Here is a 25,717-nt window from a genome sequence, read left to right as displayed (position 1 = left end):
AATGTTTTTAAAAAGTAACTAAGTAACTAAATAACTACTTACTTTTGAAAATAAGTAATCAGTAAAGTAATGGGATTATTTTTTGGTAGACGTAATCAGTAAATAGTTACTAATTACTTTTTTAAGGTAACTTGACCAACACTGCTGTTGTGTATGCTAAGGAGCATAAACACGTGGTGTTGCTCTATCATTGATGCATTGTGGCGATCGTGGCTCAAGAGTTGGGAGTTCGCCTTGTAATCGGAAGGTTGCCGGTTCGAGCCCCGGCTTGGACAGTCTCGGTCGTTGTGTCCTTGGGCAAGACACTTCACCCGTTGCCTACTGGTGGTGGTCAGAGGGCCCGGTGGCGCCAGTGTCCGGCAGCCTCGCCTCTGTCAGTGCGCCCCAGGGTGGCTGTGGCTACAATGTATCTTACCATCACCAGTGTGGGTGGATGACTGGATGTGTAAAGCGCTTTGGGCTCCTTAGGGTATAGTAAAGCCATTTACCATTCACCTGATGATGTGACACATTTATATGATGTAAAAATTTAAAGAAGGATTACAATATGATATGAGAATGTCCTACTTTTTTTTTTAATTAGCTAATTAACGAGTATTTCTGGCACTAGCTAGAGACGACAACATTTAATTATCTAATTTACTAGGTATTACATTGTGGCTTATTAGGAAAAGACTAGCTGATAAACTGGCCTGCCTGCATACCAGACCTATCAGTGGGTGAAAATATTTGGTGCACCGTGAAACAAAACAGAACCAACAACCCTTGAAAAAAATTAAATGAACATGATTGGACAAGGGTGATGCCAAAGAATGGTTGCTTGAGTTAAGATTTATAAAGCTGTAGGGACATATGAGACAAAGAAGGCTGAAAACCACTGATATAAACACATACAGTGTGCGGCTTTAAGAAGACAATGGCTTCCTTGATGGCACTTGAACCCATAAGAGAGCATCTGCCTGCCTTCATGTTTCACAATGAGGCTCATTACAAAGAATATTTGGGTCTTCATGAAAGATTTTCGTTGATGTCAATCCATCAAGCTGATACATACCTGTCAAAAAAAGAACAGAAATGTGCCATTGTAGTCATGTGTTCGTCACAAGATTCGACGCTGCGCGGCTGGTGATGGAGCTGTGATGGGGCTATGAGTGACAGCCGGTCGCTTGATTGTCAGCTCAGCCCTCCCATGACCTCCAATGAGTCTGTTTGTAAGCCACACATACAGTTACATGGTGTCCTACCAGTGAAGAATTTCACACAAAGCACAAATGATTCAGCTGCTATGCAGAGACGGCAGTGTGACTGCAACTACTAGAAAATGACAATCATTATATTCTTTTATCCAAGTTTCTGATGTACACACTGAGAAACTCAAGCAGTGTCATTGAATTTAATTTTAATGTGGTTTGATTGACTAAAATAGCATAAAGAGCAGTTTTAGAAATGCCTGCTCTTGTGCAAACTATTATCCCCGCAACAATCGCAACAGTAGATGGACACAAATTTTCTCCAACCTCTCTTAATTTGAAAAATATAAACATCTGGCTCTCCGTGCTTTAAAAAAACAAGAAAGAAAAAGCAAACCAGTTGGTATGCTTCAGAGCTGAAACCCCACAATGCCCTGATAGCTTGTCTTTGTGCCACAGAAGCACATTCATTACCTCCTTCTGTCTATTTTAGACAAGGCATCAATTTGAAGATGTGAGGTGTCACGGTGTGGAAAATGTTGCATTTTCCTTGTCAGCCAAGCCTATGTTTCTCTTTCTATGGCCCGGATAAAAGGAGTGGCCTCGGCATGCATCTCTGCCATCTTTCCATTCCCCACGGAGATATTTGAGTGCGAGATGAGTCTCCCTCCATGCTGTGTACACACAGAGAAAAGAGAATTGGTGCAGATGCATACTTAGGACGAATAGCAAGTTTTTCCTCACCAATACAACCAGAGCAAAAGTATTCAATTTTCGACATCTGCTTCACTTCAATAATTCAATGCATTTGAATGTTTTATAAGTAAACTATGTAATCTTTAGAAGGAAGGAAGTGGTGTTGTACTGGAAGCTGCCTTCGCTGTTGTCTTTCATAAACAAGGATGGCATAACGTATGCTTTAACCCTTCTTGGCTTGATGATTTAGCTTGACATGCTCTGTGTTCTTTAGATTTGACTGATTTGGGCTTTGATGAAACTGAATCATGACAATTTCTCGCTGCATTATAGCTGTTGTCATTCCAGCCTGAAGACAACAGCCTAATAGGATCAAAAATGAGGCAACAATGAATTCAGCCATACAGCCTTGCTTTATTAACATGCCTTTATCTCTGATATCATCAAAAGGCTATCATCAACTAAAAGTTAACAGCATAAACCCTGAGCTCCTCTATCTCCTGAATGCGACGCACGATCATTTGCTGTTTTTTTTTCTGCCCCCTTGACTGATTATCATTACCTTTTCTTGCAAATACCATGCTCATTACGTTAGTGTACAGCCAAAACATTAGTAGAGGGAGCCTATCTCTCTCCCAGGAAGGGAGAGGAGAGGAAGAGCTATGGAGGCAGATTTTCCCCTAGCCTCAGCAGCCAGCCCTGGCGCACTTGGCTATTAACCACAATGAACATGGGCTTTGTTATTAACATCTGTTCATCAGGGATCGGGCCCAGGCCTAATCACCCCTCACACCTTCTGTTTCTGCACAAGAAGAGAGGCAATCAAGGGCATCATTTGGCAGCTGGCTGGAACTACTAATGCTTTTCTCCTGCTCTGCTCTGCCTCCCCCCCTCTCTCCTTTCATTGCCTTTTCTCTTTTCACCGCCATCATTTTTTCCTCTCTTTTCTGCCCTTATCCTCAAAAATGTCTCTTTCCCCTCTTATGGGATTATGTTATTTGAGAAGAACACACACATACAGACAGACAGACGAGAAACACATAGAGAAAAAACATGGACACACTCGCACACACATCAACAGACAGAGGCAGAGAGTGAACCTTTGATAGCAGTGAGATGGTAGATTTACTGATGGCCGTAACAGTCCGGCGCCATGGGTGGTTCACATGAACTCAACCTCATCTCAGCCTCTACGGTCCGCTCCTCCCACTGTATCGCGGGCAGATGTTCACAGGTTCATATAAGCCCCTGAAACAACATTCAGACTGGGTGTGAGAGAAAAGACAGTCACAGGAAAAGACAGAAAGCCGTGAGAACCAACACTGGCAAGAAAGTAAGAGATAATAGCAAGACTGACAGATTACCAGCGGGAGATACTATATTTCAAAAAGAAAAAAAAATCACTACTACAGATTCGCTCACAGTGCAGAAATAGTTCTTCTGAAGGTTATGTTGGTGCTAAAATATGTGACACTCATATCCATCTAGAGATGTGAGCTATTATTTTGCGGTTTTTCATTCTTTTCATTTTTTTGGAAGTCTCTGGCGCTCGATGCATGTTTGTCTGTGTCAGTTCTGTTGTGACCATATGATATGTGTTTTTCTGCTGCGATTTATGCCAGAAATTTCAGCATTTGTTGTCATCGGATTAATCCCTTTGTCAGCCCTGGCCTCTTGAACACATTGTGTCTCCTTCTGTTACCCACAGGAAGGAAGGACTGGGGCATCTGTGTTTGGGTTGGCTATGTCTAAATCAGCACTCCTTGTCCTATCGTGGTAAAGACATAGACACACACACACATGCACGCACACACGCACACACGCACACAAACATATACCCCCTTCCCTCTCTCTCTTTTCCAGTCTCTGAATGTCTGTTTCTAGCCGAGAACAACATGTCCTCTTCTGTCTCAGTAGTGGGGCTTCTCGACACAAAGCCCTTTTCATGTGTGGATGCGGGTCTGTGATGGCTGTCACATTTTGGCTAAGTTCTCTGGGGCTGTCAGCTTGATATTATGTTTACCAGGATGCTGCTGTCACTCAGAAAAAGTTGCTATTACTGACAGTGCTATTACTTCCTTGCAGTATTTCTTGACTGTTAAAGGGTTCAGTGTACCCAGTGCACTGAGATGGGTATGATCAATGGCTCATACCCATGAGCCATTGATCATGCACAGTTAGATAGTTAGATACTATCTTTAAATTAGTTTAATTGAGTAAAGCTAAACCAATATATATTGTTAGTTTAAAATCAGGCCAGTATAAACTGTCAAGCTTAACATTCAAACCCCTTTTAAAAGTTCTGTATCATAACTAAATATCCAACTAACTGCTTGTGCACTTGCGGCTTAGCTCTATATCAGTGGGAAGGTCACTGGATCGATCCCTGACTCCTTCAGTCTGCATGCAAAGTGTCCTTGGGCAAGGTACTGAACTCAGAGTTGCCCCTGATTCATCCATTGGACTGTGTGTGTGTATGTGTATACATGTTTAGACATCATGTGAGGACAGAAAATTGGCATGCTACTATAGTTGTAGGGACCAACAGTCACAGTCACGGGGACAAAATGCCCGTCCCCCACGAGTTTGAAGGCTTGTTTTAGACTCAAAATGTAGTTTTAGTGTCAGGGTTATGGTTAGGTTCAGGCTGATGGTTAGAATTAGGTATTCATTTTTGATGCTTAGGATTACGGTAAGCGGCTAGGGAAACCATTATATCAATGAGATGTCCTCACTAAGATAAGAAAATGAATGTGTGTGTGTGTATGCGTGTGTAAGTTTAAGAAAGTTTTTAGGTATAGATAAAAGTGCTGTAGGATCGTGCATGGTTGGAAGACGGAGACTTGTAGTAAGAAAGTTCTTTGAGTGCTCTACTGAGTAGAAAGGAGCTATACAAATAGTGGTCCATTTAATTTGTGAATGATTTTATTGTTTATAAACCCTTTATCACCAATATCTATTCTAACGACAGATTTCAAAGTCATTGCCACAGATTCTAAAGTAGACACATATGCAGGTAGATATGCAGGCTACAGTGATACAAAGCCTGACTGCTCATCACTGCCTTCGATACCTTTTGAAGAACAGGCTCTGGCTGCTGGGCTGGAGTCAGCATGCACTCACTGAAACGCTCTCCTTTGCTAACTTTGTGTTACCGTGCTGTCTGTGCAGATGCTTGCAAAGAGCTGATGCTGTGTTAGCAGGTGTTTCTGTCCTAGACGCAGCTGAAATCAGCGGATTACAATGCAAGTGCAGGGAGAAAACGCAAAAAATGTAATGTGATTACAGTAATGCCTTACATTGGAATGAAACAGATTACACCCACTGTATACACACTGCAGTACAGTAAGCTAGCAGGAAAAATTAAACTCAGAAACATTATTTTAAACCAACTCAACTAAAGTTAACTTAATTAGCTAGCAAGATAAAAGCTGGTATGCTGACTTAGAATAACTAATGAGCAAAATAATCAGATTCATTCAGCATCATTTCACTAACACAGTCATTTTTTAAACGATTTGACAACCAGATGGTATTTTTAAAATGTAAATAGTGAAAGAACTTTTTTATTTTCATTTGGACTGACTTTAACTATTTAAACTCATCTTGTGTCTGTTGCATTGAAAGTCCTACATCTGAAAATGTCAAACCATAAACATTATGAGATTGAAAAGGCGTGGAAACACAACAAACACAAACTTAATTTACTTGTTCCAGCATATGGAGTTACAGTTGCTTCTCCTTCAATGAGAGAGGTCATCATCCAACCATATCCAAAACATAGTGCATCCATATGTCCGTGTGCATGTGGTAGCATGTTAATTCAATGCATCTCTATAACAGTTTGCCACCGTGTTTAACAGGCCTAATTGACTTCAGATATTTGCACTAGAATCTAAAACAAGTTTTTTACAACATTTAACAAACACGCAAACACGATAACATCTCTTGCACCCCCTGCCATGTGTACCGGTGCTATAGTGTGAGCAGGAATTGTCTAATTAGCCTGTTTGCAGGCTTGGAGCATCACTTTTAATGAGGTATCATTTCCTCAAGGTCATTTCCGTGTTCCCAGGTTGTGTGTACGTCTTTGCGTGCATATGTGAGTGTGTGTTTTTTCTTCCCCTCTGTTTGTTTGCATTCTCTTTTTTAATTGAAAATGTTGACTCAGGTTGTCTCCATCTGTTAAGTGAGGAGCAGCATGACAGCAAATAATTATGACCTTTGCAGCCTGTCTTCTCCCAGAATGCTGTTCTTTCTTCGATAGCACAGCTTATGAGAAAAAAAACAAAACTGTTGTTGCACTTCCTTTATGAATAAATATATTACCTGAGGATACTTACTACTGTGCTGCCATTTAGAGAATTGACTCAGAATGTGTAAAGACTCATTTCTTTTCCTTCCATTGTCATACCACCACATGTTCTTCTGTAATTCTTATTTGCTTCCTCTTTTCAACCTCTTTTTCCATTTCTAGCCACAGGGGTCAACGACAACGCACTCGGTTGACAGTAGTCAACAATAGCTTTTTGGTCATGGCTCACAACGTCCACACTTTGCCTCTAAAGACAAGGGTCGTCAATTTTATTGTTTAAAAGTCATTCTGCCTAACCTCTATGACTCCATTTTCTTTCATTTCTTGACCTAACTACCCGTTCAGTTCTCGTCTCCTTCTCACTCGATGGCTTCAGTGCGTATGTATTCACCACGCAACAGCTCTCTCATTTCCAGTGTTCCCTTCATTTTCGTCTCATTCTTCACGGACACTTCTATTTCTGTAATGGTGCATGGTCAACCATTATGTCTCTATCACACAATTGTCTGTCTGAGACATTTGCCCATATACAGATTGAGCTTTTCACCTTCGTGTCACCTAAGCTTACCTTGTCAGGAGCATTTGTACCTTTCTGAAACCTTGAACCAAGCCAGAGCTTGTAGCGCTAGCACAGCTAGCCAAGCTATGCTGCCACCCACCTAAATACCTGTGATTCAATGGGAGGAAGCGTGCCCACAGTGGAAATGATAATAGTGGAACTGGTCTAGGCCTCTATAACCAGGGGAGTTCTAGTGTCCCTCCTCTGTCAAAGTAAAAACAGTGAGGTGCTAAACACCTTCCATCCCAGCAGTGGCGGGGGGCTCACAATGCCATTAGAAAAAGTGTGGAGAAACACTTGGAGTGTCAATTCCTCAGGCTGGTTACACCGCAAGACTCTGTGTGTCCAGGTATGCTGTAGTCATGCCAGTAGGACAGAGTGATGTGGGGGTGGGGTAGGTGCACTAGGAATTACATATGGCGGCTCAAGAGGGATAGGGGGTACGGGCGGGATGTGAAGGATGTAGTGTGCGACTGTATATGTGGTCTGACGCCTGGAATGCTATTTAACTACTTACTGGCAGGTGTGGTGTCCAAAACATACACACATACACAGTTGTGTGTAATCGCAAAAAGAAAAAGAAAAGTAGACTGGGCCTTGATGGGTTAAATGGCCATGTCCCCCCTGTGTTGAGGGGGAATGTGCTCCTGTGCTGTGAGCGATCACTTCCTCTCTCAGGGGCTCCAGCATGGGGCCAGACTGGTGGCTGTTAGCTGGAGATGGATGACTTCTCATCCTGCCTCTTCCGACAAGTAGAGCGCACAGGCAGAAAAACAACACAGGAAACATGAACATGCAGCCAGGAGTAGCATTTTTATATATACAGTAGACAATGCACAGTGCTGCATGACTTTTGTAGAGGTGGGGGAAACTGTTTAATGGAAAAACAGTATTGCACTGGTTTGCCAAGACTAAGATACAGAATTACCTAAGATAACATATTAGTTTACCTAGATAAATTTAGCTAATAGCCAAATTATTGTGATCCTGAATTTTCAGCTGTGACGGATTTAACAGAAGCTCCTAAAACAACAACTAGACAAAATACACAGTAAAAACACGTATAAGCACATACTGTACATATATTGCACGCTCCATATTCTATTGGAATTTTCTTTAGTAGAATAAAATTGAGAAAACTAGCAAACCATGCTGAAAGTATACTCATTATACCATCTCTTTTACAGATGGAGGTATTAAAGACATGGCTATGAATCTATAAACAGGAGAGCTTCCACCCTCAGAACTTTCATTTCATAGGGGGAGGTTTCAAAATGGACCAGAATGAATGTGAAGGTTTAGTCCAAACATCTTGTAACTCATAAAAAAGGCTTTAAAAAAAGACAGAAAATATTGTGTATTTTTTTTATGTATTTATTTATGTGCTGTCTGTAAGAAGGGGATCATAGATCTTATGTCTGAACAAAATTTCTTTTGCCTCACATCATAAAATGTACTGGTCTATAACAGCGACTTTAAAAGACTGAAAACCCATTTTCCTCGGTTCATGTGTAACCACATGAGCTATCGCACTTACACTTGTAGTCTACATGGTCCAAGAATGGAGGTCACCCTCAAAGCCCAGTACAAAGAGTGGACTGATCCTGTGGTGTTGACTTTAACATAATGTCCTGACTCCCCTCCACAGTGTTCAAATAGTCCTGAACAATGTATCTGAAGTGAGGTTCTCTCAGCAGGTGGAGGTTCAAACGGGTCCCAAACCAGAGGCACCTCGGGAGGGATCGTATGGCTGGTGCCATTAGGCCTGGCCAAAGTTTGACCCGCACTAAAAAACATGCCTGTTCCAGACCATTTCTGCTAACCCCCTACTAAAACAACACCAGGGAAAGTGTGCGCCAGTATAGGTACAGCTTTGGGTGTAAATGATGTGTGTGTGTGTGTATCCATGGTGAAAAGGGGCAGGTGTATATGCAGCTGAAAATACTGACCCAAACATGGGTAAACACACAAATGACAACCTCATGGGTTTTCTTCTTTGAACTCATGTGACATGCGGCTGAATGTGTCAGCGCATGAACATATGATGCATATGTGTGAAGCATTCTTCATGAGGTCAAATGTGAGTATATTTATACAGCACTGCATCAAAGTGCAATACTCCAGTCATCTTTTACGTTGAAGTTCATCATTAAGGGGTTTTATTATAAACACGAAGTTTAAACTTTATTGAGGAAGTTAAACTTCTTGGTTATTTTTCTTTTTCCCAGATGTTCCTAAAGCTAAGAAGGTGCAAGCTTTCTTTTTGGTTAATTAAGGATCCAATTTCTATTCTCACACATCTGTACTTTTTTTTTTGTATTATAGCTAAAAGTAAAAATAAAGTAAAACACTGACAATAGGGATGAGTCAACATCTTAACAGGCGTTGATGGCCACCAACTGATAGGCCCCGCCCTTTGGTCAGTGAGTGATGGGCCAAACTTGACCTTCTCTCTGAACGGCAAGGGGTATGGGGCTGGAGATTGAAAACATCCTCTCAGAATGATGGCTGTTTCAGGGCCTGCAGACATGGGAAACATGTCCTGCCAGTCACACGCACTCTGTGGTGTAAAAAAGAGCCAAGAGTGGAATGCCAGATATGTCACCCATGCGCCAGACCGACTTTGCAGGCCAAGCTGAGCCAGCGGGATGCCACTGGTCACTAACTTCACCAGACAGACATGGGATGTGTTTACAAATAGAAAAAAGATAAGTATGTCTGTTGCATATTGCACTGCCACGCACTGTAGCTGCAATGAGACTGTGGATTTTTCTCTCATGGATTTCCATCCAATAGTCAGGAGAAAATCTGTTCTATTGACAGAAATGTCTGGTAACTGACAAAAAGACAGAGAAAACATGCATACTATTTAGCCACATGAATTCCGGTCTGCATATTCTATAAGAAACTATGAGAGAAGATATGCAAATGTATCTTATAGCATGTGATTGCTGAATTGTCTCTAAAAAAATGCCTTTTTAGCTTGGGAAAGCTAAATATTACCAAATATCTCTGTGCTCACAAAGGAGGCAAATACGTCTGGTAAATGTATATGCAGACACAAAGTCAAAATTTTAAAAAGTAAAAGAAAAAGTAGTTATTAAACTGTTCGGGATGCATGAATTTCTATTGAGGATCCAGTAGTATGCACTATTCTGTGATTTTAGAAGGTGCATTAAAAAAGGAAAGGGAGAAAGAAAGAGAAAGACAACAGCAAGTGCCTCTGATTGTAAGTGACAAAGAGACCTTTTTGGGGATATGGGGGTGGGTTTATGTGGGCTGGATGTTTGATTTGCCGTTGATTTGTAGAGCCCCCAATTTAAATCAGCAACACAAACTCTAAAAGGCATCTAGAGGTGATTTGCTCCTTCCCCCCCCCCTCTTTTGGAACCATGAGGCTGGGGCATGAAGTGTCACAAGTGACATTTTTCTTTTGGAGTTATGACTTTATATTTAGGTGTGATAATTTATATCACATTTGAAAAGTGTGCTATGTGGTAAAGTAGTCGATCCACTGCTGATTACAAGCAGTTGTGCGAACAACATCTCAAAAAGTCCTTCCATCTTCTCCTTTCAGTTTTCAAATATGCATCTCAATCGATAAAATAGTGACTGTGCTTAGTAGTGACCTAACAATTAAAGTAACATGTAAAGGTGTGTTACCCAGGATGCCAGTGAGTTATCTCGCCATAAAAACAGGCGGCGCATCGTCAACACAAGAGAATACAAGATGCTTCATACGACTTGGAGACTTGGGTTGACGTTGCCACGTATAAAAGTTGAAGCGAACATCTCTTGATAGTCATGCTTGAGATATGACATGAGAAAATGATGCGCACCCAGGTGGTCAAATGCTCTTTTTGTCTCTCAGCAGAAAACAAGTGCTGCTTTTGTTGCTGTTCATCACTTTGAAGGAGGACCCATGGTGGGTGTTTACGGTTCCTCGCTTCCTCTTGGTACCACATGCTTCCATGCTCCCCTCACCAAACAAGCAGGAGCTTTTGTTGTAGGAGGGGAAGTGGAAACTTGTAAGAGCTTATAATATATGGTGTGAATATATGGGGGGTGAGTAATAAACCATACATCTATTCAACTTAAACTACTCGGTGGCCATATTCCCTCACAGTCTCCACACTTCTCACGAGGACCGCATATCGGCACCCGTTTAAACTACACAATAAAAAAAAAAAATCACTTCATTGTATGCCAAGTTATATTATATATATACAGTTGTAATCCTATTGGGCACACAGGCTAGAACATATTGTTACCAGTCATTAGGCCCAGATTAATACTTGAATACATATACATAAAACCCAACAGAATGATATTACTCTGACTTGCCATCCATAAATTGTGGAGATATAGTGTCGCCAGATAGAAGGCATATGGCCATGGTAGGACACTGCTCCTTGTAATTGAGCAGCAGAGCAAGCAGTCCATAAAGATGCCAAGACATAGTTAAATATTTATGTAGATGAATGGAGTAATAAATAAATGGTTAAATGAATAATGGCTTGAGTAACGTGATCGCAATAGATAAGTCATGTTTTATTCAGGACCTCTAACCCGTTTAGAGAGAAAAGAAGATGTTATTTTAATGAGTCGTTTGTTTAAATTGCCTCTGAGTGAGGGTGGTATTTCAACAAAGTGAGATGTTCAGTGTTAAGTTTAAATAATCTTAATAAAATGCAGGTATGCTGGGTTATTCTACAAAAGGTGCCTACAGAGATCTGAGGCAGTATTTCATTGTTTTAAATCAAATGCAGTTTCCAAAGTCAATGCAAAATGATTGTGCTGTTAAATCTAAGTTAATCAGTGCTGGAATAATACTTTCGCTCTCATCTGGGTAACAAAACCATATCTTCCCTTTACACACAGATAAAAGTCGGACTGTGCTTTTCTCCTATTGGGGATATTGTATGTCTGTGGACTCCCCACTGAGCTTGACCAGATTGCTGTTCAGGCATGCCCTCTACAGGCAGAATCTGGAACTGAGACCACTATCTTCTGATGTCATCTTTTTAAAAATGAGTATGAACAGACATACTGATATTTAAAAGGAAATATTGGGATATTTTACAACCAAATAAACAACTTTATTCCTGCAATGTAAAAAATATCATTTGTTTTTGCTGAAAATTCACCTTCAGTCAGATAACTGAAAGTGGACAGTGCCGTTGTTTTATCACATCCAGAACCATTGAGATAGTTTCTTGAGTGGACACAAGGGAAAAACTGTCAACAACACTGACACAGATTCCCACTGTGAAGTCAGGACCACATAAGATGTAAAGCTGTCCACAGCATGCCATCAGGATTTCCCTCTTTGTCCTTCAGATTGTTTTTTTTCTCTCTTCTCCCTCTGGATGAAAAACGATCCCATTATACTATTTAATAGCCACAAATGTAGTCGTTCATAACCTACCACTCTTGTTCATTTTCATCCTAAACAGATCCACATTAGTCCAGAGTCACAATAATATTTATGTATGTTTTACGGTATGGTTTTCCATCGTATGTTTATTGATTAATTTATTTCTTTTTGTAGTTATGAGACAGAAACAAATTCAGTAAATGTAATGATTTGTGAATAAAACCTCTGTTACAGAATAATGTCCCAACAATTAAATTAGCTGTTTCGCATGTGGCTTGTGGCCATCTCAAATCTCCCTGGCACCCTTGCGTTCTTTTGACGGCCCACATTTTGAGTCGCCTCTTTGAAACCTGCTACTGTAAATAAAATATTTACACAGAAACCATTAGCAATTAGTTAGTTCAGTGTTACTTAAAAAAATCCAGGAAACACACAGAAATTAGGCAAAAGAAAGATGAAGAAAGAGCATAAAACCAGCGTGATTTCATGATCTGTCTGCAGAAACTGCGTGATGTTTTGGTTTGTGAAAATAATTTTCAAGGGACATTGTTTTGTGTTCGTGTGGTGTGCGTTCATAAGTGTGTGTATTTGACTGCATATAACCGAGCGTGTGTATTTGTCTAGTCTTTGAAGGCACTGCCTTCCCCTGTGTGTCTTTATTGTGGTGCAGCTGAGGCCCTGCCTGTAGCTCTGTCCAGCAAAGAGAATCAGACACCAGCTGCATTCAACGTCACAAACCTCCACTGGCCTTTGATGTTTGCTCTGCTGCCCAGCCCCTGACCACAGAAACACAGTGCATCCACCAACCATCTTGAGCAAAAAAGACAGAAACACCTCAGTCCTATTTACATGTTTTTATTATCTAACGGGAGAGGAGAAGTTGTTTGATATCCGTGGACAAAAAACAAGCTGTTCGGGTCTGGGCACTCTGGGGTGTCGGACTGATTGACTGCATGGGCAAAGTTCCCAGGGTCTGTCTTTGTGTCCGACTGCTTTTCAAACAGCCTCGGGCATGAGAGAGTTTTGCCTTGGGCAGAAAAATGATAAATTAGAATTACATTTTACCAAATCAGAGTGTCTAGTTTTGGACTATGAAGGTGCAAGAATGAAATGAGATAGGCTTTTATCATGTGGAATCAAAGTACAATCACGTTGACGTGAATGCAGTTGTCCTATGAATATGCAAAAGAAGAAACGGGGCTTCCCGCTGCTGTGTTGATGCAATTGATAGAGCACTATTTGGTTTGTAGTTTACATTTTTGCATATTAGCATTGAGATGCACAACCTAAGACACTAAACAGAGGTATGCTTGATGAGGTGCATTTTGCCTACTGAATGAAATCTGCATGAATAAGAGCAATTATGTGTTTGTACATGTTTTAATTAGTATAAATGCTATCATCTGATTTGCATCTATTAGAATCTATTGTGAAATGCACCTTAGCAAAGAACACATTAGATTCAAAGTTTTAAAGACTGAATTAAAAGTCAGATCAGTATCCTCACACTGCTGTCACTGCAGTATATTTTCTAATTCAAGTGCTCAAACTGGAGCATGCCACCCTCTCCCTTGCCTCTTGCTTCTGTAGTCAGCTACTCAGAGTATATACTCTTCTTTAACACAGTAAGGTGAATACAGAGTTGTCCAGCCTGTGGCTGTGATACTGCCTGTGACAAGTAGAGTCTACGGGGCAAACGGGAACGAGACAATAAATAAAAGGGAAAAATAGGGTAGGGGAGGTGGGGGGAATCAAAGATAACAATGCATTTTTCCTACTGTCTTTCGTGGTTTTACGGCAGAAGCTTTAGACGCAACGTTTGTATCATTGCCTCTCAAAAAATTTCTAAGCAGTGGCATTTCCCTGAAAGGCTAGACAGATGACACGGCACCCGATGTACCCCCGGATAGTGCCTTGTTTCACGATCGTTGTTAGCCTTAAAGCCCCTGCGCAAGCATCTCACAAATACCTAATGGTCTTTATCATAAATATCAGTGCTGCAAAGGTTATAGTTAGATAGATATGTCCCTGCGCTCCATTTAGTTGCATAGTAGACACTTTTGACTGATGCTGCTTTCAAGTAGCTAGAAGCACATTGATAGAGGAGGCTTAGAGCTAAATAACAAGTAGGTTACACTCGGGGTAATCTTAATGCAGGTGAAATATCTGCTCTTGTGTAAAGGTTATCTCAATATAACTTCTACATTGTTTTCTCAAATCTCAGCAACATCCTCTGTTAAACTAATGGAGGACCTTGCCATTTTGGAATAGCGTGACTTCAAGGCAGAACAGTGAACTCAGAAAACAGTCTGCATCAACGTAGAACCTTTACAGAGAATCTGCAGCTTTCTCCTCTGTACTGGGAGCACTGGAGACAGACTATAAAGGCTATTATAGCTTTGACTAATAGTTTACTTGACTGAATTATAATCACATGATAATATCTATTGACCATCATTGATTTGCTATTAGAGGGCTAGTTTAACCTTGATTTATGGTAGCAGACCTGTCGAGTTCAAGGCCATAAAGGGATCATTGACAAGCAACAATAGCCCTTGGTAACATGCCCCTAAGGTCCCCTTCAGCAGCAGATCGATACCTGACCTCTATAACCATTACTTACCAGCAATAGCTTTTCAGCTTTTACTAAAAATGATGTACAGTATCTGTCTGGAGGGAAAGGGGATACATTGTTCTTAACCTTGTGCTAATAGGCTTTTCCTGTGACTGATGTATCAAGGCAAAACAGAAACAAAAATGAAAACCTGCAAAGAACACTATCATATGTCCCCCCCCCCCCACCCATTATAATCAACGCTGGGTATTGCTGACTGTTTAACCTCTATGCATGTGTTATATTATGAATTTATAATCCACACTGCAAACAACAGAATTTATTTTTCTCAGAGGAAGTAGGAGGTGTTGCAAATTGTTGTGCTGAATTGGTGTAAACCTTCTAAACATGTCTTAAATTTCATACTGACATAAAGTAGGATATTTGTTTTTTTAAGTATTACTTTGGGGAAAGAGATAAGGAGATATGTCTAGATATGTCTGAATTCAGGATGTGTTGTTGGAAAATAATGTTTCTAAACCTTTATGGAGTATTTAAGAAATGATTCGGTTGATTTAAGAAAAGCATCAGTTAGTTGATTCTGCTGGTTATCTGTATTGTGTAATATTAAACGTATTCTTCTGCGTCACAGGGGCACAGTAAAACACAACTGAGCAACGCTGCACAAAAACTCTTGATTCCTCTTCACAAAAAAGTGAAAATCACTGCAATGTTGTTTCTGGACAGCGAGAGTGGAAAGAGTCAGGTGAGTGCTACTTATCCGTGGGACCTTTCTGAACCAACTTCAGGATCTGCAGGGTAGTTTTCAGAAGATCTTTTTTACAATGAAGTGTTTCACCCAATCAAATTTTCAGTTCACTAATGTGATGGTATTTTCTTAAGACGAAAGTACATACAAATATATTAAAATCAGGCTTTCTAAACACGTGTGATGGAGTAGGATCAATCAGTTGATGGTCTTAGTCTATATTTAGAACGATACAGACTATTACATGATTTTAGATTGTCCTATAATAACAGCTAAGATTTGTTTACAGTGAGTTTACATTCTTGCCATAATATTCAAGTCAGTAGCGTGCACTTGGTAATAAAAGCAACGGTGGCTCCCCATTAAGAAGGACCTTGGGGGACAGAGTATCTCTCACAGAGTGACCTTTATTATGAACAGAGCCAATGGGTCGTTGGATGTGACACATATGTATTAGGCTGATTAGGAGCACAGCCTTGACTGGGGTCTGCAGGTGTCCAGCAGCACGACACCAGCAGCCTTTCTCTGTCCGAATTAAGAGGAAATAGTGAAGGCATGTGACCTTTTTAGATAGGAAAGAACTTCACTTTACAAGCTATCCCATATGAAGAAAAGCAAATCTATTGTGTAGTGTTTCTTCGTGACAAAGAGCGAAATGTCTGTTTTTCATTATTACACAAAAAAAAGCCAATGATGCTGCTCATATTGCACTTTATGGTTGATTTGATAAAGGATTTTCTTTTCTACAATATCAATCTTCCAACTTTCCTTAGAGGTTATAGTGCACGATTACATGTCTGTATGCAGCATGTGTCTGTCGGTCAACAGAATCCACTCAGACAGGTGATGTGGGTGAGTAATCCATTATAAGGATACAGAATCCCTTCCTCAGCAGTGCACAGTTTGAGTGCACTCAGCAAGACCTTGATGGGCCCCAGAGCCAGGGCCTGTCAAGCCAGGAGGCAGAGTGATGGAGAGCCCCCACCATGGTGCAGTGGACCCTGGCTTTCACCCACGCACTGCCACTGAGGCTGCACACTCAGGGGCCTACGGTCACTGCAACACAATCCAGATGTAATCTACTGTGTGTGCAGGTATGCACGCGTTGGGCGTACGTGCACATGTTCTTCTCACTAAGAGTATGTGAGAGTGCCAGCAAAGGGTCAATGCAGATTGAGATATTTCCTGCCAGTCTCCTGTCTGTCTGTCTCAAGGGCTTGGGATATTTCCATTATTGAAGGAAAATTCACTCAAATCCCTCAACCTTGTCAGCCAATGACATGCACTCCCAGAGGACATTGGGCTTTAACTCTGAGGGACATTAATGAAAAGGCTACCAGCTCCCCGAGGAAACACCGCACCACAGCACATAGTGCTGCACCAGATAATGGCCAAGAGAGACACTAAAAAGGAGAAGTGTTACTTATATGGAAACTTATAAAAAAAATATTTGTCTTTTTTCTTTAGTTAGTTTTGATCCAGTATATATATAAAAAAAAACAAAAAAACAAACAAACCAAAGACGATTTTGTTCACTAGATTTCATGAAAACTACTTTTGACAATGTGTTGGACAGACTGCTGTGAAGACTTTGTTTATGTAGACGGAATCCAGACAGAAAACCAATGCCCCTCCTGTGGTGATCATGGTTATTGTCAAACCATTAATGATTAAACATAGAAGTTTGTTGTAGTTATGTCTTTCTTTCTTTGTGTGTTTCCCTGGCTTTATACACTTGCAATTCTGTGCAAGTATGCCTGTGTACATAACTGACATACCTAATATATTTCCTGAATGTTTGGTTATATAGTAAATGACTTTAAATTTGTAATACAGCAACACCATGGTGAGCATAACACAGTTTTTATTATAAATCAAATCTTACAAGAGTTATTAAAGCAAAAGGCCTCAACTTCACTAATTGGTGCAATGATTTAAAAAAAAAAAAAACGCACGTGTGATTTCTTCTCAACCAACTGCAGTGAATAAAGACATTCCATGTTGTTATGAAACTGAATCAATAATGTAGAGCACTGCTGTGTCTTTATTGCCTATCTGGGGAGCTACCGATTCATTAAAAAAAAAGAAAAAAAATACAATATGGGATTTGCTTGCCCAGGGGTTTAGGTTATTGCAATTAGAAAAAAAAACATGCCATCAAAGTCTTCTGTAAATATGTCTGTTAATTTATTGATGCATGCATCTGCAGTAATGACTCATTAAAGAGTGAAAGTATAAAGTTATTGAGAAACGATTCTTAGTTGCTGACACACTGCAAATCGCAGAACTGTCTACATAAAAATATGATAAGAGGTAAAGAAATAACTGCACAGTTGTGTGTGACCGATTATGTGACATACTGGCATAACTTCAAAAAATAGAAAAACATAAACAAATTTTCACCCCAGCACCATGTCATGATATATATTTGTCTGTGTTTTTTGATATGGACTCGAGGGTGTGTGTGTGTGCGCATGTGTGTGTCTCTGTGTGTGAATCCCGCCAGCCTGAAAATCAGTTTGGGCTGTGAAATCCCTGTCAGTGCCCAGGGCTTATGCATTCTGATCTGCTTGGGAAAGCTGCTACACTAATATGTGGCATTAAGCTGGAACGGTCACATTGTCTCACTGTAAACGTTCTATTCATTTTTCATACCTCTTTGTGCAGCAGTCTAGTGTGTGAATACCTGCATGTCTATTGGATTGAAATACGATTGTCTGAGGAGATAAGTAAGAAAATAATTACAAATTATGTTCAAGGTTAAGACTACAAGACCATCTCGAAGGAGCTTGGTGTTCCTGTGACCACAGCTGGTAATATTATTAGATAGGAACGTCTGAATGGTGGGAAAAGAACCAAGAAAACTTCAAAATAGATACAAGCTGACAAATTGACAGTATCCAGTTGCACCATTTGTTGCTTTCCGAATGAAAGTCAGCTCCTTGGAAGACCCAACTTTTGAAAAAGGAAATAAAAGAGGAAGAACTGGGATTTGCTAACATGAATGCTGATAAGAACCAATGCTTATGGGATGATATTTTGGATGAAGTTAATTAGAGCTTTTGGAGAAGTCACATAAGCTCTGTGCTCACAAAACAAAAAAACAAAACAAAAAAAAGAAGCTTTCAAAGAAACACCATGCCCACTGTGAAGCACGGAGGTGGCTTGGTATCATGGCGCTGCTTGCTGCATCTGGCACAGGCTGCTTTGACTCTGTTTGAGGTCCAATGAAATCAAAAGCTAATTAAGGCATTCTGGAGCAAACCATAGTACCCTGACTACACTGGCATTGTCAGGGAGCTCCATCTCAGTCACAGGTCACAGCCACTTCAGGAGCATAATGATCTGAATCATGCATAAACAGTGGAGAAGAAACAAAACATCAGCTCTTTCTGATCTTAATCCAATTGAATACTAATGGAAAGAACTAAAACTTGTTTTCCTTCGACTAAGCTTGTCAAAGGAAAACAAAACTATAAATTCAAAGGTGGTTGTAGAGATTTCCTCAAGGGCGCCTATAATTAAATATCAGGATTATTGTAATATAGTTTTTATACATTGCATTTTCCTTTATGTTTTTAAAATCTTAATAGCAATGCCATTTCAGTTAAATATGGAAGAGAAAATGATAAATGCCAGTTAATTGTGTCAGTTTCAAGTCACATGAGGAAAAAAAACGTGCTCTATAATTTTTTAAGCAGAAGGGAACCAAAGATTTAGCCACATCTTGGTGGTGAATATAAATCATGGTCAAAAATGATTTATATTCATATTGTAAGTTAATATAGAGGCACATAACGAAACCTTAATACACAATGGTGCTTATTAGTTGTTAGGTTTACAATCTCTACTCTATCACGTAAGTAGATGTTCTAGTAATTAGTATCTTAAAAGATTAAAGTAGCTTGAGCGCTGATCTACTTCTTAACTGAAGTTGTTTGAAGGGCTACTTTCCTTGATTTTACTTCACAAGCTGTGTTTTATTTGTCATAAAGTGCTTTGTGATTTTTTACGTCTTTGAAAAACTCTACATAAATAAACTTTACTTAGTGACTTCCATACTTAAATTTCCCTTGAACTGTTTTCTGTCTGATCACAGGCATTACCAAAATATTGGATTGTGCCTTTAAACCTTTAAGGCTTTATACCCACATATCCACATATTGTAGATTTTGAATGTTTCACTATCAAATATTTGTACAGCTGTATACTGATGGTTGCATAAGTTAACCGGCTACCATCAAAATATCATTAACAGTAATTGAAACTCTCTGTGGATCTCTGCCCTCTAGGTGTTAGGACCGTCAGAGTTGGTTATGCAAAGGAGGACACGATGACAGTCGATGATATGTGTGTTTTTGTGTGTGTATATGTATACGCGAGTGTGTGTGAAAGGTGATTGTTGGTGGTAGCTCGGACAGTTCGCGGCCCAGCGGGGACATTGGCACTCCGGCTGGGTAGGTAATGATATCAGATGCCACGCTCGACAACAACAGGTGCCTTGGCACTGCCACCTTCTAACTCCACGCTGTGTCAATGACATCAACACCAACTCACTGGTTAATTATAGATCACCAATCCCCTGCTCGTCACTGTTCAGCAGTGACAGGAGCATGAGGTTATGGGGAGATGTTCTGTTGAAGCGGGATGACAGGCTTTGCAAAGAACATGACACAACAAGTCGTTTCTTTCTACCATGGGCTGTTTAAAATTAATCTCGCAATGTGCTGCATACACATAAAAATGCACAACTAATGTGGTTGTTTTGACTGATTTTTAAGAGGCTGCAAATGTTATTAACTGATGTCATAGCCTGCTCAGCATTCATGGTTATCCATTAACTGTCACTGGTGACACAAACCCAACTGGGTTGCGAACATGCTACTTTTTTCTTATTAATAACAGGCAATATCATAGGTATTATGAGTACATCTAAAATATACCTAGATCCTAAAGGGTATGTTTCAAGAAACAACTAAATAGAAATTATTTTTTTCATTCACTACTTTCTCATCTTTTTTCATGAAGGGCATATGCTTTTTGTTGTCTTGTACCTCATATGCTCAGAAGCCCTTGTGACTAATTCAGTAGAAGTGCTCAGCTCCAGGGTGGAGATTGGGAGCAGATTTAGGTGGAGCATTTGGATGACCATATGGAACTCTTTGTGGCGCCAAGAGACCATGCAGCTTGGAAACCTGATCACCATCTCCCTGGTGACAGCTGGAGCCTTTACACCATCAGAACATTTGTAGACTTCTAATTTGTCATAACCACCTCCTGTGGCAAAGAAATATGCTGCAAAAATTAGGTAAGCAAAGTTTGGAATTTCTGGGACGGAGCAAGATTTCGGGAGCAGCGCCAAGGAAGAAACCGGGGAGAGGGTTAAGAGATTTGGGGGGGGTTGCAGCATGTACAGGAGACGTATCTTATGCTTACATAATCCCGCCGTGTTATTAACTGAGTCACTAGAGGTCTTGCTTTAAATTATGAAGATGTTTTCACTGCAGTGCATGCACAGGTTGCTCTCAGTGTCTGCTGTAGGTATGAAAGTAGGTATGAAATGGGGTTTCCTTGTTCCTGCCCAGTCATAATTTCCAGTCACAAGTACACATATGAGTGTGCTTCTGTGTTTGTGCTCGCAGGTCATGCACATGTACCTCATGTATATAGTGGCTGTCAGTCAAGCACAAACTCCCTCTCCCTGAAGTCCCTAAAGAGGGAGAGCTGCTGGTTATTGTAGCTTGTCAGTAAACATATCCCATTAATATTTCATGGAGCTGTACGTGTGTGTGTGTGTGTGTGTGTGTGTGTGTGTGTGTGTTATTCTTTTTTCAGCTTTCTCTCAGTGTACCTTGTTGTTTCTCCCCATTTGTCTGAATGAACCGTGTACCTTATGCTCATCAACCAGAAAATCCTCCCCCTCCGTCCATTCTCCATCTCCAGTGTGTAAAGTGTTTTCTGCCTGAAGGCACAATTCTCTTGTCATTGTTGTACACTCAGGGCCTTGTTGTAGTGTGATGTAATTGTTTTGCTCCGAGACCCTACACATTGCAAACTGAAAACAAAGAATAGTTTCATGATCTGTGCTGCTTTGAACCTTTTAAACTCACAGTTTGAGCGCTTGAACCATTATTGTTTAGCTAACAAATTAATGACTCTTTAACAAAGCCTCACACTAACAGAACAGTAATTGCCTGCATACAACTCCCATATCTGCGGTCAAATTGGTGTTGTGGGCCTGTAACGCCGGCATGAAACCGAGACTCAAACTCTCATTGCACTTAGAAGAGCTCTGGGAAAGGCTTGTAGGCTAGCATTTTCTAGTGGGAAATAGCCTGAGTGTTTTTTTCATTGCACAGTAGTAATGCTCTCTAATGCTGATGGTTGACTCTCGGCAGGCAGTCTCACAATTCTCAGGTGGGTCTTTCTAAAGCACTAGCTGAATTAAGTGGATATGGCTGCGAGATTTTTAAAGTGCGTCACAGCGTACAGACTGCTGGTCTACCGTGACATTAGTTGGTTGTTAAGTGTTCTTTAGCGGATTACAGCAGGCTTTGGCATGTTTCTGACAAAGCAAAATGGGGCTATCAAATCCAGTTGGCCTGATTGTGGACAGAGAGGTGATAGAGTCTGTTTCTGTTAATTTGGTTCAAGCTGGCACCTCTGGGAGAACAGCAGACAGAGGACTGTCCAAGAGAGCATTAGGGATGGTTTTAAAAACAATAGATGGGAATCCAGGCATTAGAAAACATAAAATGGAATATATGTTGTTGGGTTTGATGCACAATTAAAGGAACTGCTGCACACATAAAGCCCTAAGGCTTGCTACTGTATATCTGAATGGTACAGTTTGTCAAGAAGAGAAAGCTGTATGTGTGACAGTGACCACTGCAAAAGGCAAGCTGTTTCAAAGCTTGAAATAAAACATTCTTGTTTATGGTTAAATTTGCTCCATGTGATGAAACGCCTCAGACACCAGCTGGGTAATTCTTTATTTATCCTGAATGAATACAGTTAAGCAGTTGTCTTAGTGAGTAAATTCCTGCAAAAATAATAAAAAATAAATACATAAATAGTTCAGTGTTAGCAGCCAGGTACAAAAGTCGGGGTGAGCATGAAAGAATAAAGGGTAAGAAAAGGAATGGCTTTAGAAATGCTCGCCTTCAGCAGAAAGCTATCTGGACTGTAAGTTACATGTAGTTTGGAGAGTGAGAGAGAAATACAGAGAGAGCGAGGGTGAGAGGGAGCTAGAGAGAGGGGGCTATGGATTTTAATCCGTCAGTCGATAAAGGTCAGTGCTCGAAAGGGCTTTATTCCTCAGCTCCACATCAAAGTGTAAATCCGCTGATTGCAGGCCCTGAATGGGGAGACAACAAGGCTCCATTTGTGGTCCGTTTCTATGGCTCAGTGTGTGTAAGACCCCGCGTGCGCAGACCCATAATACGGGGGGTTTCTATCAGGGGCCCCCTAGATCAATGGGCTGCATGACCTTTGTATTGTGCTGCCAGTTTGGCCCGTGATGTCATGCCATCTATCCGGTGCTCCACTTAAAGGGGTGAAAGAAAAGCAAGGCAAAGTCCCACACCTTCCTCCCACTGAGCCACAGAAAAGACAGCATGAAAGGCATCATCTGCAAATGTATCCACCTGAAACAGGATTTATTCCCTTCAAAACACACCTTTACAGATTAGGGTGCTTTCTGAGAAGGTGCGTAGGCGTTCAGAATGACATGTCTGCTGGTTAAATTCTGACTGTTACAATGACAGTTGTAGGTTATTGCTCAGTCACTGTTTGAATGCATGTTTGCGCATGCTAACAAAAGTCTTGTTGGCTGATTCAGATAGCCCCGTCTCTTCTGGAGTGGTGTTCAGCATTGATCTATGGTAACTGAAATTAAACATGGTGCAGCAGAGATTCTAGGCCAAGAGAAAAGAGAAGCCCTCTCATTGTTCCCAAGTGAAAGGTCCTCTTTATAGTGAGGAGAGACGATGGCAGCTGGTAGGTTCTTCCCTCTATAGAAGATAGAGCACTTCCACAGAGTTGTGGAGTGCATTTGAATGGAAATCTAAAGAGGTAGGCGTGAACCATTTGTTTTGCTATGTTTGTGTTTGCTGTCAACATGTCTGTCTGTGTTGTGGGGCGGCCCCTTTTTACTGAACAAAGTGGCTAACCCTCCACCCCTGCCCCAACTCCAAGGCACACACAAACATGACCTAGACATAATCACAGGGGAGGAAGAGTTACCCCAAAGGAGAGTGCCGGAGCCATCTTTGAGGGGCAGCTTTGTCATAGTGACAGATGTTGTAATTGCCAACTGATAGATCACTTGTCAAGGACGTCATTAGGACTTTGGTGGTTGGGGCCTTTGGAAGAAGAGAAGTGGTTAAAGGAAGAACTGGGAGGAGGCGGAGCTAGCACAGACGGGAATGGATGCAGACCAGGTCACATATATTAGCCTTTTGACTGGAGCCATGGAGATTAATAATGTGATTGGCCACGCATTAGAGGAGACACCATTGAGAATAAAAGACTCTCCACTCCTGCCTTCTTGCTACGGCATGAAAAGTTTAAAGGATGGGGCGTATAAACAAAACAAACCCTCTATGGTTCAAACTATAAAGCACTATATGGCCCACTAGCATTGTGCTGAAACGGACAGTCTTTGGGTGATAAATGGCATGCACATGTACATGCTCCCACACATCCTGAACTTTTCAGAATTCTGTGATGAGATCCAAAAAATACGCCGTTTTAAAAAATCTTACCTATATCTCTCTAAATCCGAACAGTGATGCCTTAATGTAAAAGATAGCTGGGGTCCTCCATAAGAGCGTGATGAGGCTTCTGAGGGGCCCAAACCAGAGAGAAGGCTCTATTCTCTGGTGGCACATTCACGGTCATTTAAGCAAGTGCCCCCATGTTCTACAAAGTGTCACTCTACACCAAAGTAAATTGTCAGTTTGTTTATACTTGCCAGTTGATTGTGTAAGGCACCCCTCAATGCACACACACACACACCCACACATACACACACAAATGCATACACCAAAGGCTCCCCAGAGGTCAATTAGGACAGACAAGGGGCTTTCAAACAAAGGGTGCTAGTGGCCCAGAGCAGCCAAGGGAACCACATAATTAACAGTTATAAAGTACTTTACTCTGTTAATTTAATTAGTTAATCCTTTTATCAGTGATGCTTTGTTGAAGAGAGTCATTACAGGGCTCCTCTTCCAGTGTAAGGGCTGAATGGGTGGTAATAGAGCTACACAACTGATCTGATCTCCAATGGCCACAAAGACACTCAGGGGGCTGAGAATGGAGGTCTCTGGACTTCCATCAAGAAAATGTGGTCATATGTTATTTCTCCTCATTAATCTTGGCAAGGTGGTGGGTTGTTATATCAAACGTGTGTCTGTGATGGTTCGATTATTTTACTTCTGGTTGTAGAAAGAGTCAACGAGAAAAGAGACAGATCAAATACATTTGAACGCACAGGTTTGTCATCTCTGATTGAATGTGGATGTTTGAAGTCAAATGATTGTTTTCAAATAAATAAATAATAAATAATGTAAAAAAAATTGCTTCTTCTTCTTCTTCTTCTCCCCCAAAACCCATATCTACCTTTGCACTCTGGAAATTATTTAAATGAGCTGATCTTGCCATTACATTTATTTTGCAGCACCAATTGAAGAGGTAACAATAACGGGCGTGTAATTGTACATGATGTAGTTCCATGCAGTGTCACTTCTTTGCATGTGCAGCACCTTTGAACATCAAATCGTTTTTGAAAATGTTTTAATAATCAGTTCCGCTGCCCCCTGTTGGGCAGTGAACCTGGCTTCCCAGATTTGGACGGAGCTAGAAAGGCGCCCTCTGGCCCTTGCCTTCCTGTACTCACACAAGCATTTAACTTGGACTTAAACATGGAAATGCTACTGTTTAACTTCATATAACATCTTTAAATGTGTGGTGAAAAAAAAATCATCAACTGGCTCTGTGTGTGCCGTTACGCCCATTCCACATTAAAGTGGAACACAGGGTCCTGCTGATTGCTACAAGCCCAGCATAACACCATTACAAATGCATGTGCTGGGCTGAGAATAGATTTCATAGCTACTGTATGCAAATACTCTAACACAATTAGCAACACCATCATGTACATTATATTAATAAAACACAGGCAGTAAGTGTGTGCTGAAATGAACAGCTAGTTCTTTCTGATGTACATAATTCATCTAATTCTATTCAAACAATGCG

This window comes from Copadichromis virginalis, linkage group LG9, assembly GCF_057382275.1.
Source record: "Copadichromis virginalis isolate Kocher_CV1m ecotype Utaka linkage group LG9, C_Virginalis_male_GT1.1, whole genome shotgun sequence".
NCBI classification, from domain to species: domain Eukaryota; kingdom Metazoa; phylum Chordata; class Actinopteri; order Cichliformes; family Cichlidae; genus Copadichromis; species Copadichromis virginalis.
This window is presented reverse-complemented; position numbering follows the sequence as displayed.